General features: G+C 47.8%; 1 long non-coding RNA gene across 2 annotated transcripts in view; it reads left to right on the top strand.

Annotated features, from left to right (window-relative positions):
* LOC116564963 overlaps positions 1-16,791 on the top strand; it is a 129,439-nt gene that overhangs the window by 100,496 nt on the left and 12,152 nt on the right. The window contains exon 3 of one of the 2 annotated variants that reach the window (XR_004275183.1): positions 7,709-8,017. The exons of the other annotated variant lie outside the window; for it this stretch is intronic. This is a non-coding gene — a long non-coding RNA (uncharacterized LOC116564963). Of the gene's footprint in view, positions 1-7,708; positions 8,018-16,791 lie in introns of those variants that run through there. 2 annotated transcript variants of the gene reach the window in all.

Here is a 16,791-nt window from a genome sequence, read left to right as displayed (position 1 = left end):
TTTAGCAGTGACGCATCACAACGTCTGCCATTTACCTTTTAGCAGTTCAACAAAAGGACATATTTTATTAAAAAATAAAAAAAGAGACATCAAGCAAAGAATAGATGGGATCTCATTATAGTATTATTTTATTTATTTATTTAATTTTTTTTGAGACAGAATTTCACTCTTGTTGCCCAGGCTGGAGTGCAATGGTGCCATCTCGGCTCACTGCAACCTCCACCTCCCGGGTTCAAGTGATTCTTGTGCCTCAGCCTCCTGAGTAGCTGGGGCTACAGGTGCGTGCCAGCACGCCCAGCTAATTTTGTATTTTTAGTACAGACAGGGTTTCATCATGTTGGTCAGGCTGGTCTCGCACTCCTGACCTCAGGTAATCCACCTGCCTCGACCTCCCAAAGTGCTGGGAGGGCAGGCGTGAGCCACTGCACCCGTCCACTTGAGGGATCACATGGGGGTCTCACAAAAAATTCAGCATGGAGAAAGAACTAGACTTGAAAGACGCGGCCAAGAACAAGGCTCAAAATCACTCTCAAGGACTTGCCTGGCGAGGATACCACTTTCATCACACCCCAATATGAGATGCTGCAGTTTGCACCACTGACCCTGCTGGTACGGGTCACTGGATGCCACTGCTACCTACACCCACTGTCACTGCTTCCCCAAGAACTCGATCTTACAACGACCTCCAACTGAGTACTGAATCCCTCCAAGTGATGGTCACCTCTGGGTGCGCCGGTGCAATAAGAATTCATGTTGTGAACCTGATCAGCTAAGGACGAGACCAAGGTATCGCACAGGGCAGGAAGTTAGAGGCCAGGGACCTCTAGTCAGTCTCATTGTGAAGCAGTCAGCGGCCTTTCCATCTTTAAGACACTTCATCTAGAGCAAAGAAATCTGTTCGAGTCTGTCTGAAATCTCAAGCTACAGAATTTTAATATACTTTTAGATGAGAGAGGAGAAAATGAGGAAACTACTAGGTTAATAAAATCAGCTTTTTCACTCTCCATTTCAAGGAAAGCTTTCGAATATTTCCATGGGAGTAACATCTACATCATGCAGAGATCGCTGAATTAACCAAAGTTCTTCTAGACTTAACATCTTGAAACCTGATATAATAAATATGACACAGTAGCTCTGATGTTTTATAATTCTGAAAAAAAATATGTAGAAGCATTTTAACACATTCCAAAGCCATTTAAGAAAGGCTTTTAGGCTAGGAGCAGTGGTGCACGCCTGTAATCCCAGCACTTTGGGAGGCTGAGGTGGGCAGATCTCGAGATCAGGAGTTCAAGACCAGCATGGCCAACATGGTAAAACCTCGTCTCTACTAAAAATACAAAAACTAGGTGGGCATGGTGGCAGACGTCTGTAATCCCAGCTACTCGGGAGGCTGAGGCAGGAGAATCGCTTGAACCTGGAAGGCGGAGGTTGCAGTGAGCCAAGATTGTGCCATTGCACTCCAGCCTGGGCAACACGAGCAAAACTCCATCTCAAAAAAAAAAAGGAAGATTTTTAGACAAGCCCCAGTTAGGGTTAACAGCACTGCTGCTCAGCGTTGTAGACAGCATGTATGAGAAAACGTTATTCAAAGATGCCTAAGTAGCCAAAATGACTTATCCATAATGTAGTTTATCATCACGCTAATCCTTCCAGGTGTAAATATGGCAAGAGAAATTGAGCGTGGCAGGACTGAAAGCCCCCTGTCACTTCTGACCGTCCCACCGCCAGTCACTTTGCAAAGTGCTACTTCAGCGTGGTATGGGAAGGTGACGGTAACACATCAGATTCAAAACTGGAGACTGAAAAATTTAGCCGTCACGTTCTCAGAGAGATCACTGGGATTTTGAGTGCTCAGACTTGGGAGCAAATCCTAGCATGGAGAGAGCCAGAGGACCCATCACCGTATTTTAGGGGTCCTGGGGCTCCACGTGAGAACCAGGAAGGCAGGTCGATGGCCACCAGAAGGACACAGACTCTAGGGTCAGACAGGCCTGAATTTGAACACCACACGCAGCATCTACCAGAGCGAGGCCTTGGGGAATTTGCTTACATTTTTGGACCCTCAGTTTGTTCATCTATAAAATGGGCTACTTATCTCATCACACTGTCATGGCTGTTAAATGACAGCTCATTATGGAAAGTTCTTAGTGCTGCACCTGACATACAGCAGTGCTAAATAAATAGCAACTATTAATGTATCACCACAGTTTCAAACCCTAGGCAAAGAAGAACGGAGACATACATTTCCTCCAGACATGATGAAAACCATTTTGGCTACCGACTGCCTGACATGTAAATCATTTCTAACCTTCTCAAAATAACCCACTTTAACGGAAAGTCATTTCTATGTCTAAATTGGACAAAGTGCACCCCTTTCACCAGGCCACCCCTTTCTCTGTGGGCTTTGTTCTGAGTCATCACCATGTCCAAGAGAATATGAACAAAGAAGACTTTCAAGCTGGTCCCTTTCCAGAATTGAAGTTTAAACAATATTTATCAAATGTCAAGCATGCGCCAGCCACAGTGCTAGACACAAGGGGATGTACAGGTGAATAGCCCTGCTCTCAAAGCGCTTCCAGCCTCTTACACCCAACCTGTGAGCAGAAAAACTCTCATAGAACGTGGAACATCCAGACTACTAGGAGAAAATAAAGTGTCCTAAATTGTACGAAGCCTTTTAGACCCAATCTTTTTTTTTGTTTTTTTTTTTTAGACGAAGTTTTGCTCTTGTTGCCCAGGCTGGGGGGCAATGGCACTCTTGGCTCACTGCAACCTCCGCCTCCTGGGTTCAAGCAATTCTCCTGCCTCAGCCTCCCAAGTAGCTGGGACTTCAGGCGTGCACTGCCACACCCAGCTAATTTTTGTATTTTTAGTAGAGATGGGGTTTCATTATGTTGGCCAGGCTGGTCTCAAACTCCTGACGTCAGGTGATCCTCCTGCCTCAGCCTCCCAAAGTGCTTGGATTACAGGCGTGAGCCACCGTGCTCGGCCTAGACCCAATCTTTAATTATATATTTTCAGCATTTTATGCTAGTCTTCAATTTAGTTCTTTTTCTTAAAATCAAACACTCAGGCCAGACACAGTGGCTCACGCCTGTAATCCCAGCACTTTGGAAGGCTAAGGCAGGTGGATCACCTGAGGTCGGGAGTTTGAGGCCAGCCTGACCAACATGGAGAAACCCAGTCTCTACTAAAAATACAAAATTAGCCGGGCGTGGTGGCGGGCACCCGTTTTCCCAGCTAATCGGGAGGGTAAGGCAGGAGGATTGCTTGAACCTGGGAGGCAGAGGTTGTGGTGAGCCGAGATTGAGCCATTGCACTCCAGCCTGGGCAACAGAGCAAGACTCCGTCTCAAAAAAAAAAAAATCAAACCCTCAGCAAATGGACTTATGTCTAATGTACATTCAAATAAGAAAACAAAAGCTACAACTTTCAGTTTGCTTAGAACTGATGGTCTTTGTCTAAATTGTGTTAAATTTACGAGTGCTACTAGCACCAGAGGAGAGGTACCTACTTCCGTCTAGAGAAGGCTATGCCGGAAGGGTCTCTGTGGAACTCTCCAGTGGTCCACTCACCTGCCACAGGGCAGGACTGCACTCACAGCTGCAGACACAGTTTGCAGGGCGCTGCTGAGTTGGGCTGCCCCAAAGTTCCCCAGTGGAGGATGCATTGAGTGACCCTCTACTGGTGAAGCTGGTCCGCAGAGGAAAGCAGCAACCTTTCCCAGGACGATCCTAGTATTATAAATTGTGTCCCGCTGGGTGTGATGGCTCACACCTGTAATCCCAGCACTTTGGGAGGCCAAGGCAGGAGGACCGCTTGAGCCCAGGAGTTGGAGACCAACCTTGGCAACCAAGTGAGACTCCATTTCTACAAAACATAAAAATATTAGTCAGGCCCAGTGGCAGGCACCTGCAGTCCCAAGTACTCAGGAGGCTGAGGCGAGAGCATCCCTTGAGCCCAGGAGTTTGAGGCAGCAGTGAGTTATGATCACGCCACTGTGCGCCATCCTGGGTGTCAAAACGAGACCCCATCTCTAAAAATAAAAAACAAGTTGGGTCTTTTCCCCCAGAGACACACTGTTATTTCTCACTCCTACGAGAATTAGCACAGTGCAATTGCTAAGAGAAGGTGCTTGGGGTCAGACAGCCTGAGTTAGAATCTCGTCTTTATCATTTACTAGTTACGTGATCTTGGACAAGTTATTTAAACTTTCTGTGTCTCCATTTTCTCATTTGTAACATAACATTGATGGTAATGGTACCTGGCTCACAGGACTGACAAACTCTTCAGTTAAACATTTACTTCTTTTCCTTTATAATATACGCTTGACAGATTTAAGTCCAGTAAACTTACACCGAGGATGAGATAGTCACAAGGTCTAGCCTGCTTGTTTCCATCTTTGTCTTGTTGCATTGAACCTGATACCTGTAGCCCGGTGCAACAGTCCTCAAATTGCTCCTGAGAGGAGCATCACCTGCGAGCTTGTTAAAAATGCAAATTCTCGGACCCCACTCCAGTCCCACTGAATCAGAAACTCTGGGGATGAAACCCAGAAACTCAAGTTTTAAGAAACCATTCAGGCCAGGGCGCAGTGGCTCACGCCTGTAATCCCAGCACTCTGGGAGACTGGGGCAGGCAGATCACCTGAGGTCGGGAGCTCAAGACCAGCCTGGCCAACATGGTGAAACCCCGTCTCTACCAAAATGCAAAAATTAGCCAGGTGTGCTGGCAGGTGCCTGTAATCCCAGCTACTTGGGAGGCTGAGGCCGGAGAATCGCTTGAACCCGGGAGGCGGAGGTTGAAGTGAGCCCAGATCATGCCACTGCACTGTAACCTGGACAACAGAGGGAGACGCCATCAAAAAAAGAAAAGTAAGACAGGAAAGACAAGAAGACATCCAGGTGATTCTAATGCTCACTAAAGTTGAGAACCGCTGTCTCACTGTTTAAGATGGAGCGCCCTGGACTAGCCTGCATGGACTCAAAGCCAAGCTGTGCTGCTTCCTGGCTGTGTAAACTGCAGCTGGTTGCCCAACCACTGTGTCCTTCAGTTTCCTACTTGTACAAATATAATAATAATAGTGACTTAAATTTTTAAAAATTACAATAGATAGATATATGCTATTTCTTAGGATTAGTGTTAGAACTAAGTGAATTGGATAAATGATTATGTCAGTCAGAGTCCAATTAGGAGATGAAAACTGATCAGTTGTTTTAACAGAGAGAATCTAATACAGAGAGAATTTAATACAGAGAATGCTTAACGAGGTAATGAATTGCTAACGATGTAACTGAAAAGGCAAAAAGAGAACAATGAGCTATCCCAGAGGTAAGAACTGCAGGAAGCAGCTTGGAGGGCTGCGGGAACAAAGGGAAGAGGTTGCCGTTAAGACTTAGAAGCTCAGAAGCGAGTCCCGTGGGTCTGAGACGGAGACTTCTGAGGATGAGGTGCCGGCTGGCTGTCAGCCATCTCTCCAGAGACGCAGCGAGGCTGGCTGTGCCCGTCGGAAAAACCGCCAGCTGGACTGAACTGCTTCTGCAAGAGGGGAGCAGCAGCATTGCTGGATGATGGTGACAGGCACAGGAAATCAACCCGAAATAATGGAAAGCCAGCGGGAAACAGTTCCTTCTTTCTCCTCCGGTCCTGCCATCTCCCGATAATGGCCTTTATTAATAGCACCTAACAGGAAGAAGGGGACAAAGGAAAAACGTACTTTGCAGAGTCACAGCCAAATAGACAAGAGTGGGAGACAAGAGTTTGAAGCTGAGAGGCAAGGGTTTCATAGCTGGCACGGTGCTCAATAATCGCTAGTTATTCTCATTAATTGCTAGTATCAGAATTTTATTTCCATTACACACGTTTTTATAATATAATATGGGCAAGGTGCAGTCAATCATTTAAATAATTGAACACACACGCTGCATACACTGCTGAAGCTGAACCAGTGGCTGGCAGGCTGAACATCGCTGTGCGGCAGGTCACAGGAGCGTTATCAGTGGCTTCAAAATTGACCTAGGAAAGGCCAGCATGTAACATGCGTGTGTGATATGGACGTGATGTAAGAAAACAAAATGTGCGGGTCAAAGACTCAGCCAGTCGTCCCTCTAGTTTATAGCTCAGGAAATGAAGGCGCGGTTGTTCACCCAAGTCCTGCAGCCAGCACGCGGCAGAGCAGGGATCTGAGTGGAGGGCTGAGTCCTGCGCCTCTGTTTCCTGTCTGCTAAATGAAGATGAGCAGCTGTCCCACAGAGCTGTGAGAGGACTAAAGGAGGTGACGTATGTAATGAGTTTGGGACGTAGCCTGGCGCAGAGTGAGACTTCAACAAATGGCCATTGTTCAAATTCCAGGTCTGGAGCTGTTTCTGTCACACCAGGCAAGCCCATGCATGCACGCCTTGTCAAAACTTTACAGCATTTTCAGGATGAAATTGCAAACACGAAGAGAGATGAAGTTGGAAAAAAAATCCTTTAAAAATTCTTTTTTTTTGAGATGGAGTCTCGATCTGTCGCCAGGCTGGACTACAATGGCACGCTCTCGGCTCACACAACCTCTGCCTCCCAGGTTCAAGCAATTCTCCTGCCTCAGCCTCCCAACTAGCTGGGATTATAGGTGTGCACCACCATGCCTGGCTAATTTTTGTATTTTTAGGTAAAGACCGGGTTTCACCATGTTGGTCAGGCTGGTCTCAAACCCCTGACCTCTTGATCTGCCCGCCTCAGCCTCCCAAAGTGCTGAGATTACAGGCGTGAGCCACCACGCCCGGCTTAAAAATTATTTTAATCATAATATATTTGCTACCAAATCTTTCTGAGGGCAATCATCCATTACAGACTCTCAATTATAGACAAATACTTATTGAGTACCAGCCATATATATGGCAATTGCTGGAGACATAACACTGAGACAGTCACAGCCCTACCTTCGAGCGTCTCATCATCTCTCTGTGGACTTAGGCAGCAGAGATGCTGCAGGGTGAGGGCTGTGATGGAGGACACACCAGATGCTCCGGGAGCCTGTAATCGGGGAACCTGACTGGACTTGAGGAAGCCAGAGGAAGTTACGTGGAAGTTGAAAGCTGAAAGACACACATTCTAAACAAAGGGACCAACAGGAAAGAAAAAGAAAAACCTGGAGGCAAGAGGGTAGGAGGAGCATCCAGAGAACTAAAGACAGCTGACTGTGGCGTGGAGGTTGGGGTGGCCAGCAGATAAAACTGGAGAGGGCCCCAGGGCCAGTTCCCGAAGGGACATGTGAGCTGGAGGATCCTGGGCATGAACTGGAGGGCAGTGTAGGGCACTGGTCTTTAAGAAAGCCAGTGAGGCTGGGCACCGTGGCTCACGCCTGTAATCCTAGTACTTTGGGAGGCCGAGGTGGATGGATCACAAGGCCAGGCGTTCAAGACTAGTCTGACCAACATGGTGAAACCCCGTCTCTACTTAAAATACAAAAATTAGCTGGGCATGGTGGCAGGTGCCTGTAATCCCAGCTACTTGGGAGGCTGAGGCAGGAGAATCACTTGAACCCAGGAGGCAGAGATTTCAGTGAGCCAAGATCGTGCCACTGCACTCCAGCCTGTGAGACAGAGTGAGGCTCTATCTCAAAAAAAAAAACTAGTGACAATCAAATGTACATTTAAGATCCTTGGCTTGAAGTGAGGTAAGACAAGCGGTGAGGAAATCAGAAAGCTGCTTCCTCTGTCCACAGATGAGAGAAGACAGAGGTCCGAAGCAGGGAAGAGGCTGAGGGGATGGAGAAAAGTGAACGGGTTCAAGAAATCTTTAAAAGGTGGAGCCGACAGGATTCAGTCAATGAGGAACCTGGAGAGCTAGGGGCAAGGTAGGAAAAAGAGAGAAGTCACGGAAACATCCAAGTTCTGCTTTGGGTATTGGACAGATGGTGATATCCTTTACTGGGACGAGGGTGCAGGAGGCAGAGCAAGTTTGGGGAAGGAGATACGGGTTTAGGTTTTGATGGGTTGAGTCTGAAGTGTATGGGGTGATCGCGATGGGGAAGAACCAGAGGTAACTGGATTCTCTACAAGCCGTCACGTCTGCTTCCCCCTTAACTAGTGACCAAGGTCCTCCTGTCTAAGGTGCAGAGCTCTCCATAAACCAGCCAATAAGTGCTTTGAGTACCACCTGTTGTCTGGATATTATTAGCCTCCATTTTAATAACTAATACATTTAAATTTATTCTTCCCCAAAATTCATCCTAAGTGAGAACAGGATGTGGGTACACCCAATAGGCAATTGTGTATGTACTCTCGCTCAATTTGAAATGAAACAATTGTGGCTTTTCTCATTTGATTAGTTTTTTAAAAAAAACAAAACAAATTGTAATCCCAGCACTTTGGGAGGCCGAGGCGGGTGGATCACGAGGTCTAGAGATCGAGACCATCCTGGTCATCATGGTGAAACCCTGTCTCTACTAAAAATACAAAAAATTAGCTGGGCATGGTGGCGCGTGCCTGTAATCCCAGCTACTCAGGAGGCTGAGGCAGGAGAACTGCCTGAACCCAGGAGGCGGAGGTTGCAGTGAGCCGAGATCGCGCCATTGCACTCCAGCCTGGGTAAAAAGAGCGAAACCCCGTCTAGAGCAAAACTAAAAAAAAAAAAAAAAAAAGACAAAACAAACAAACAAAAAAAAACAATTGTTATTCAATTGGCGGGTACTTTCTAAACCCAAACCAAATTTTTATTCTTTAGTTTGCTACCACCAACCGGAATAGAGAGTCCCCCCACCTTTTCCTTTTTTTTTTTTTTTTTTTTTTTGAGTCGGAGTCTTGCTGTGTCAGCAGGCTGGAGTGCAGTGGTGCGATCTCAGCTCACTGCAACTCGGCCTCCCAGATTCAAGCAATTCCCCTGCCTCAGCCTCCCGAGTAGCTGGGACTATAGGCATGTGCCACCATGACTGGCTAGTTTTTTGAATTTTAGTAGATACAGGGTTTCACCATGTTGGCCAGGATGGTCTCGATCTCCTGACCTCATGATCCACCCACCTCGGCCTTTCAAAGTGCTGGGATTGCGGGCATGAGCCACCACGCCCAGCCAAGGGTCCCATTTTTTTTTTGTAACGTGTTGCTTGTCTTATTACTCTTCACAAAACTGAGCACTGCAGACTGGAACACCAATTATTTACATTTTTATTTCTTCAAAGCAAAACGGTAAGCTCCACAATGTGAAATCAGGTTTCCTAATCTGAGAATGTGGCAGCATCAGAGTGAGAAAAATTATAGGTAGAACACTGTAATGAGTGATTACTTTTAATTCAGAGAGCCCTACACACAGACCTCTTCTTCACAAATTTTGGCCTTTGTTGGAAGACAGAGATTTAAATGAAATTCTAGTCTTCTGCACGGTGGGTTGAGCAGCAGCGTCTGGGGAGGAGGGTGACAGAGTTCGCTCAGGTGTAGGACTTTCCTGGGTGTGAGCTATTTTCTGTGGAGGTAGGGGTGTTGGAGCCCTGGACAACTTTGAGCAGGACTGTGCCTTTGGAGGCTGGAAGAACAGGAGAGTCACAACCCACCCAACCCAAAGTAACCTTATCTATTGAGGTAGATTCAAGAAGGCCACTTCCTCCAGGAAGCTCGCCTCCCTTACCCCTTTCAGGATGGGTGAGGCATGTTTCCCATTTGCTCACACAGAACCCTGAGCTTCTCTGTCATGGCACTTGACACTCCACTGGAAATATCTGTTGGAGTGGCCATTCCCCTACTACTACCAAGTGCAATGTGAGGGCAGAGCTGTGTCTTGGACATGTGTTTCTCCCCAGCATCAGGCACAGTGTCTGGCATATAGTAGATGCTCAACAAAATCTGATAACGAAAAGAGTGGATGCCCTGGACACGTTTCTCAGGCAACTCGATCATCAATACAGTCACTGTGATACTTACTTGTGAACATATCAACACGTAATTTTACAAAATCTTATTGAGTCTTAGCTCCACTACTTACACTTGACCCAGCCCCTGAAAAGTTCTTTTTAAGAAGGGCTTTTATATGTGCCCCAAATAGATGTGGTTTTCTCTCTGGTCAGTGACTATATGAAGTTTTCCTTCTCTTCTCCGCTCAGATCCACCTCTACGGGGCCCCATTTGTACCTATTTCCATTCAAAAGATACGTGTTGAGTGCATACTCCCGGTATACTACGGTACAGCACGATAGAGCCAGGCCCGTACCTTTGCGGAGCTTAGAGTCCAATGTCCACTGGCACCTACTCACCTTTAAAGCCCCAGAGACGCTGAGACTGCCTCATGGGCATAATACTTTTTTTTTTTTTTTAAATAGAGTCTCGGTCTGTTGCCCAAGCTGGAGTGCAGTGGCACAATCTCAGCTCACTGCAACCTCCGACTCCCAGGTTCAAGCGATTCTCCTTCCTTAGCCTCCTGTGTTGCTGGGACTACAGGTGTGGCTAATTTTTGTATTTTTAGTGAGGCGGGGTTTCACCATGTTGGCCAGACTGGTTTCGAACTCCTGACCTCGGGTCATTCACCCACCTCTGCCTCCCAAAGGCACAATAATACATTTTTATCTTTGAAAATGTAATACATTGATAAGGTAAGCACATGCTAAGTCAGAAACAGCTGGGAATTTGCCCTCCAAAGTTAAATAACATCTGCCAAAATATTTCAATTTTCCCAGAGCCGCTGAGAACTGATCAATCCCGAGGGGTCCACATGAAGGTACGTCCAAGTTTTCTTTGGCCTCCCTCTATGTGAGTAGCTGCTTAGGGCCTTCCCACCCCCATTATCATGTGACGATGGCCAAAGGGAGACAGCGATACCCACCCTCCTGTGGCATCATTTACTAAGGTCCTTCAATTGCCTGCTTAGATGCCACCCTTGGGCAAATTTGGGAGAGGGACCATGGGGTTGGTGTGTTAGAAAAAGCCACCCCTTCCTTCCCCAGGATGCAGCCCAGTCAAAGGTTCACAGCTCAGTGGGCAGATTTGAATTCCGTGCAGCCCCTTAGCAGAGCTGCTACCCACTCCCAGGCCCACTCACTGGGCGCAAAATCCATCCGTGCAGTTACATTGCAGGTGTTGTAAATTAACACTCAGAACTAGGGAAGCCAGCTTTCTGGGAAATTATTGAGCTGTATGGAAATCATTTCCTAAGATTCCGGCAGCAGCCGCAGAAACCTAAGCATGATTCAAACTCCTGAAACTTCTTCCAAGATGGCAACTTATTTCCTCCAAATAACTCTGTGACTCTTCAAAACCTGTGATTCACCGAGCTCTCGGCAGTCCAGAAGTGGAAGATGAGCAGCGCCTCCAGTGGGGCGGTGTGAAACCGAGGCCCTGCGCCTCACTGGATAAGTATCAAGCTCAGCGTTCCGAAAACTTCCCAAGGTTCTATCGCTAAGGAAATGCAGTCTACTGACCTTTGAGTGCCTTAGACTTATGTTCCCAAGAAGTCCCTTTTCTCAAGAAGCAGGTCAACAAGTCCCCTCATGCTGGTCACTCGCTATGTTAAAATAAGCTATTCTTACACACTTTGAGTTCAACTACTTCCACGTGTCCATGAACTGGCAATGGGTCAGAGGGCAGGCAGAAGGAAAATGCAGTATCTTAAGCATTTCCTCCATCACATCATTCAATAAACCTGACTTGAAATATGGCCTGTGTCAGCTGGAGCAGCCCTGCTCCTTTAAGGTCTAGATAAGAGAGTTTCCCATCCCAACCCTGTGTCCTGTGGAAAGTCCAGGGCTCTTCCTGAGATTCCTGCAGCCGGGACAGGGCAGGGAGGACTGCGCACACGTTCTTCAGCTGTTCCCGACCTACCCCGCACTGGGGCTCTCCATTCTGCCCTGGGGTTGTTCCTTTATCTTGGTGCTGGTGTTATTCCAGCACCAGCCATTTCTTTTTTTTTTTTTTTCCCATTTATTTATTTTATTGCATTTTCGGTTTTGGGGTACATGTGAAGAACATGCAAGATTGTTGCATAGGTACACACGTGGCAGTGTGATTTGCTGCCTTCCTCCCCTTCACCTATATCTGGCATTTCTCCCCATGCTATCTCTCCCCACCTCCCCACCCCCCGTCCCTCCCCCATTTCCCCCCAACAGACCCCAGCGTGTAGTGCTCCCCTCCCTGTGTCAATGTGTTCTCATTGTTCAACACCCGCCTATGAGTGAGAACATGTGGTGTTTGATCTTCTGCTCTTCTGTCAGTTTGCTGAGAATGATGGTTTCCAGGTTCATCCATGTCCCTACAAAGGACACAAACTCATCGTTTTTTATGGCTGCATAATATTCCATGGTGCATATGTGCCACATTTTCCCTGTCCAGTCTATCGTCGATGGGCATTTGGGTTGGTTCCAGGTCTTTGCTATTGTAAACAGCAGCACCAGCCCTTTCACTTGCAGATTGCTGCTGCAAGAGACAGACGGAGCTGCCCCGCACCCCCTCGGACACTCCTGAGATGACTCGTTCTCAAAAGTCCTTTTGCAAAAACATCCGGAAGTGGGCATCCCTCACCACCCATCCCTGGCCTGGGGCCCCGGGCCTTGCTGGTCTCTCTCCCTCCTTCTCCTCTCCTCTCTTTTCAGTCACCACCAACCCTCAACTGCACACTTGCCTGAGGATTTCAGATGAGCCACTCAGCTCCTCCGTCCGGGTCACCCGGGCTGGCCTTCAAGGAGACGCCTTGACTTCACAGCGGTTTTTCTCTAATGGCTGTCTTCCCGGAAGACAGCTGCCATTTCGAAGAGCCGTTGACTCTTTGCTTTTGCTTTACTGATGAATGATACAATGAAATTCGGGCAAAATCTTCACCTTCAATCAACAATGGAAACCTTCCCCTTGCCCAGCCTTTCTGTTGCAGGTGACTGGTAAGTGCCCTCAACTTTTCCAAGCTTAGAATAAGCTGCTGAAATTACAAACTGGCAGCGGTTTGGCCCGACTGGTTTACAGTGCTAGCTATTAGGTTTAAAACAGAAAGGGGGCCGGGGCAGGGGCTCACGCCTGTAATCCAGGCACTTTGGGAGGCCCAGGCAGGTTGCAGTGAGCTGAGATCATGCCCGCACTCCAGCCTGGGCAACAGAGTGAGACTCCATCTCAAAAAAATAAAAATATAAATAAAAACAGAAAGGGTTTTAGTTTAAAATCCTGGTCAGACCAGGCAGCCCAAGGTGTGACAGACCCCATTTGGTTGACAAGCTCTGTGTCAGCCTGTCTCAGGAGCTCTGCCATCTGGACACTGGGTGGTTTACAAGCAGGGCAAGTGGCTGGCGTTGTCACCCTTGTGTCCTTTATGGCTGGACAGTAATTTTGTCCTTTCCTCTGATCCTTCTCTGCCCTCCCTCCCCACACATCAAAAGCCAAAAGAGAGCAGATTCTAATTTTCTACATTCTCTGAAAAAAAATTAAACACTCATTTTTCATGTGTGTATGTATGTACACATTCATACACATATATGCACATATGTATATGTATGCATACATGTGTATGTGCATTTACATGTGTTCATAGACTCCTAGAGCTCAGCATAGTAATATTCAACCTTGGACAGCATGTTAAAATCACCTGAAGAACTTTCTTTTTTTTGGAGACGGAGTCTTGCTCTGTCACCCAGGCTGGAGTGCAGTGGTGCAATCTCAGCTCACTTCAACCTCTGCCTCCCGGGCTCAAGCAATTCTCCTGCCTCAGCCCCCCGAGTAGCTGGGATTGTAGGTGCACACCACCACACCCAGCAAATGTTCGTATTTTTAGTAGAGATGGGGTTTTACCGTGTTGGCCAAGCTGGTCTCGAACTCCTGACCTCAGGTGATCCACCCACCTTGGCCTCCCAAAGTGCTGGGATTACGGGCTTGAGCCACGGTGCCTGGTCAGAACTTCCATAAAGAGAATGATGCCTGGATCCCATCCCAAACCAATTATATCCTTCTGATATCCTTCTGTCTGGAAGTAGGACCTGGGCAAGTGTGTTTTGTCTTGGTACTTTTAGAACTCCCAAGGAGATACTGATGTATGTCTAGGATTGAGAACTACTTGGAGGTCCTCTAAGCCCTTGCTAGGCAAGTCTGACCAGCAGCAACAGCATTATCTGGGATGCGGAGTCTCAGGACAGATCTCAGACCCCCTGAATCAGAATCTGCATTTTAACAAAGCCCAGTAATTTGTGTGCATGATACAACTTGAGAAGCCGTGACCTAGTCACTATTTCATTTGACAGATGGGGCCCAGGGAGGCTGAGTGATTTCAGGGGTCATGCTGTTAACTGGAGGCTCAGATAGGACTGGAGCCCTCTTGGCTGCTATTTCCATCACATTATTATTGTTCAAATTCAGCCAATGGTCAGATATTCCTCAAAATGTTGTTGTCTTTCTCAAGTTTATCACAGCTCTCTCTGATTTCCTCTGTTCACACACACACACAAAATCACATTTAAAAAACATTTAAGGTTTTATTTTCTGCTGGTAGACAACAAAACGATTAGATGGCATGACAAAAAATATTTGAGAAGGGCATCACGGATCGATATAAAGAAAAGACGAAGACAGACAGCAACGATCGCCCCCTAACTTGTGGATCAGGAGATTGCAGGGCCGTAGCTGATCTTGAGAAGGAGGACGGAGACTCCCTACAATCGAGCAAGTGTGCATCTTGTGACAGCCCAGAGCTCAGCATGGGTGAGACACCAAAGCCTTCATCTTGGACCTGAGAAAAGCACCTAAAACGTCGGGGTGGTTGTTTATATAGGCTTGCAAATTTCATAGGTACGTTTGGGATGAGAATAGTCCACACCTCATTATCACAGATCACGGAAATAAAAAAAAATCAGGCCTGGTGCGGTGGCTCACGCCTCTAATCCCAGCACTTTGGGAGGCTGAGGCGGGTGGATCATGAGGTCAAGAGATCGAGACCATCCTGGCCAACACGGTGAAACCCTGTTTCTACTAAAAATACAAAAATTAGCTGGGCATGGTGGCATGCACCTGTAGTCCCAGCTACTCAGGAGGCTGAGGCAGGAGAACTGCCTGAACTGAGGAGGCGGAGGTTGCGGTGAGTCGAGATTGCGCCATTGCACTCCAGCGTGGGAAACAGAGTAAGACTCCATCTTGAAAAAAAAGAAAAAAAAATCGGCAAGATGGTGCCAAAAGCGAAGAAGGAAGCTCCTGCCCCTTCTGAAGCCGAAGCCAAAGCGAAGGCTTTAAAGGCCAAGAAGGCAGTGTTGAAAGGTGTCCACAGCCACAAAAAAAAGAAGATCCGCACGTCACCCACCTTCCGGCGGCCCAAGACACTGCGACTCCGGAGGCAGCCCAAATATCCTCGGAAGAGCGCCCCCAGGAGAAACAAGCTTGACCACAGAGTCTGCCATGAAGAAGATAGAAGACAACAACACACTTGTGTTCATTGTGGATGTTAAAGCCAACAAGCACCAGATCAAACAGGCTGTGCAGAAGCTCTGTGACATTGATGTGGCCACAGTCGACACCCTAATTCAGCCTGATGGAGAGAAGAAGGCATATGTTCCCCTGGCTCCTGATCACGTTGCTTTGGATATTGCCAACAAAATTGGGATCATCTAAACTGAGTCCAGCTGGCTAATTCTAAATATATGCATATCTTTTCACCATAAAAAAAATCCTACAGACCCATAGAAGACAGTTTTGCAGTCAGAGCAGCAGGCTATGCCAGGAATTGGACCAACCCTACGCTGCCACAGCCCTAGGAAACTGAGGGAGTCCCCTGCCACCGGGTTCCAGGCTCAACCTTCCAGCTGTGCCCTGTGCAGCTACTTTAAACCCTCACACCCGTCCCCAGAGTCACACCAGCCCCACCGGGGAGGAAACCCCTCACAGATTTGCTGTCCACAACCTTCCTGTGGAACCAGCCTCTGCGGCCATTCCTCACACTTTCTTCCATTCTGCTTACGCTGCTTGTTTTGGGGGTGATTTCGGCTCCCCACCCTGGCCACGTGGCATCAGGTTGCTTCAAGCAAACAGCCCTCCCCCGTCTGACCTGACCGTGATCCTTGTACCCTGGCTCCACTCCTGCAAGTAGAACTATCTCCAGTCCTGAGAATGGCACCGGGCCACCTGGAATGCTCAGTCCCAGGCCCAGGAGCACTCACTCCTCCCTGAGTCCCTCGCCCCACCTTCTTGACACCATGGAGGCACATTCCCAGCATTACTGGACCCACAGCCTGCTGAAAGAAGAGACTTCAGCCTTGCCGACTGAGACCTGACTCACGACATGGGGCTGACCCCAGTCACTCCCTGCCCTGAAGCCTCTGCTGGGGTATTTTTCTAGCACATTAATGCAGTTTGTAATTCCATGGCTCTGGTTCTCAGGAGAGGCAGAATGAGTGGTGTTTTTGGTTCGCTGCCGGATGAGGGTGATTCACATCCAAGGCCACTTTCCTTATGTGATAAACCCTGCTTCTCCGGCCTTCTCTGGCAATAGCGAGCGCAGATCACAGACAACTCTTCTGCGAATGGCAGGGATTGCAGAAAAGTAACTCTCTGCCACTCCAAGGGGATATGCTATCAGGGAAAACACTCCTCTGCAAAGACACACAGAATCTATCTTCCAGCCCCGCTGGAGGCCTGTTCTCACCAAGCCAGCTGGAAGCCAGGCCCAGCTTGGGGCTGAGAAGGAGGCAGCAGCTGTTACTGAATAGTTAAAGTTAGGCCAAGGACAGACGAGTCCAGGAGGCTGATGTGAGAATCAGTCAGGGTCAGGCAGGACATGAATCAGCTCAGGCCTGTAAAAGACCATTAGCTGTCAACAACAGACAGGAACAGCCTGGCTAAGCACTGTCCAAAGGTAAGAGAATGCTAA

Source organism: Sapajus apella, unplaced genomic scaffold, assembly GCF_009761245.1.
Source record: "Sapajus apella isolate SASKATOON/1434 unplaced genomic scaffold, GSC_monkey_1.0 scaffold38, whole genome shotgun sequence".
In the NCBI taxonomy this organism is placed as follows: Eukaryota; Metazoa; Chordata; class Mammalia; order Primates; family Cebidae; genus Sapajus; species Sapajus apella.
The sequence above is the reverse complement of the archived record's forward strand: the minus strand, read 5'-3'. Positions and strand labels throughout refer to the sequence as shown.